The sequence below is a fragment of the Suricata suricatta genome, chromosome 8, assembly GCF_006229205.1.
Source record: "Suricata suricatta isolate VVHF042 chromosome 8, meerkat_22Aug2017_6uvM2_HiC, whole genome shotgun sequence".
Classification (NCBI taxonomy): Eukaryota; Metazoa; Chordata; class Mammalia; order Carnivora; family Herpestidae; genus Suricata; species Suricata suricatta.
Window position 1 is genome coordinate 43,839,332 of NC_043707.1, and position 1,710 is coordinate 43,841,041.

Consider the following 1,710-nt stretch of genomic DNA (forward strand, 5'->3'; position numbering starts at 1 on the left):
TGGGAATAACGAGTTCCATAATCATAAAATCTGTCATGGGAAATGACATATTTATTTATTCCCGCTAGGTTTGCCTCTTTCCAGCTTGAGCCAGGGGTCTCCTAATGGAAGAGCGTGTTGACTAGATGGGCAGGCTTATGATTCAGTAGACACTAGAATGTTCCCCTTCAGTCTCACTCAGAAGTCTTAAGTCTTCCAGTTACCTGCTCCACAGTTCTTCAATCGTTTCGAGGATTCTTCTCCAGTTCTGCAGCTTCATGTTCGGTTTCATCTTGTGGGTGGAGCCTTATACCAGCAATGGCACAGAAATCAGGTGGGAAGTTGTGAAGACATAGAATAGAGGGAGGTTGAGATGATGTGTTCTCAACGAGCATGCAGGGTTGTGAGGACGCTGTATATTTGAGCTGAACGTGTTCTCCTGGGTATGAGGTAGCGGAAGCAGAGTAACAGTGGAACTCTGAGCATTTTGGAGTATAAGCCACATATAGGTGTCCAAAGAAACAACAAAAAAAGAAACAAACCCCAAATGGAGTCATTTGCCCCTACAACAGCAAACCAAGACTTAATTACAGGTTCAGCCTATCCTGGGAATGCAGCTTTTTAAACAGTCAACGGAAATGTCCTGGTCAGCACCAGTGAGGTAGTCTGCATGAGGAAAACCCTGCCGGTCCTTCCCACCACAAAAGCTGTCATGGTCTAAAACAAACCTTTCATCTCTTTTGCTGCCAGCTTCCTTGTCCCATACTCCTTCCTATAAAACCTTCCATTAGGTATATAACTACTCGGAGCCTCTACTTGCTGGATGGGGTGCTTCCAGATTCATGAATTGCTTAATTAAGCCAATTAGATTTCTGGGGTGCCTGGGTGGCTTAGTTGGTTGAGCATCGGACTCTTGAATCTGGCTTAGGTCATGATCCCAGGGTCGTGGGATGGAGCTCTCATTGGGACTCCATGCTAAGCGTGGAGCCCACTTAAGATTCTCTTTCTCTCTCTGCCCCTCCCCTGCTCCTGTGTGCACACCCTCTCTCTCTCAAACACACACACACACACACACAATTAGGTCTTTAAATTTACTCCTTTGAATTTCATTTTTTAATCCCACCAACATGTGAAGGTGAGTCTGTCTGCATAATGTACTGTCTGACCACACGTGTGATTGTACCATTTTAGATAATGACAACACCTACAAGAGCAATCATTCATAAATTACAGACTTTGTATCAGGTAGGTACCATGCACTTTTTCAGTTTGTTTCTTTAAATTTTCTACAACAACACTGCAAGGTTGGTATTATGCTTTCTGTTTTATAGTAAATGTTTCCAATCCTCAGAAAAGTTCATTAACCAGGCTAACTCAGTACTTGATACAAATGGCAGGCAAAGTTACGATTTGAACTCAGATCTGTGGTTCGTTTTTGTTTTTGTTTTTAATTTTAGAAAGAGATAGAGAGAAAGCAGGAGAGAGGAAAAGGGAGAAAGAGAGTGAATCTTAAGCAGGCTCCATGCCCAGTGAGGAGTCCAACATGGGGGTTGATCCCACGACTCTGGGATCATGACCTGAGCCAAAATCAAGAATCTGATGCTCAACAGACTGAGCCATGCAGGCGCCCCAAACTCAGATCTGTTTCTTTTAAAACATAGTTTTTAATGTTTTATTATATTTGAGAGAGAGAGAGAGAGAGAGAGAGAGAGAGAGAGAGAGAGAGAGAGA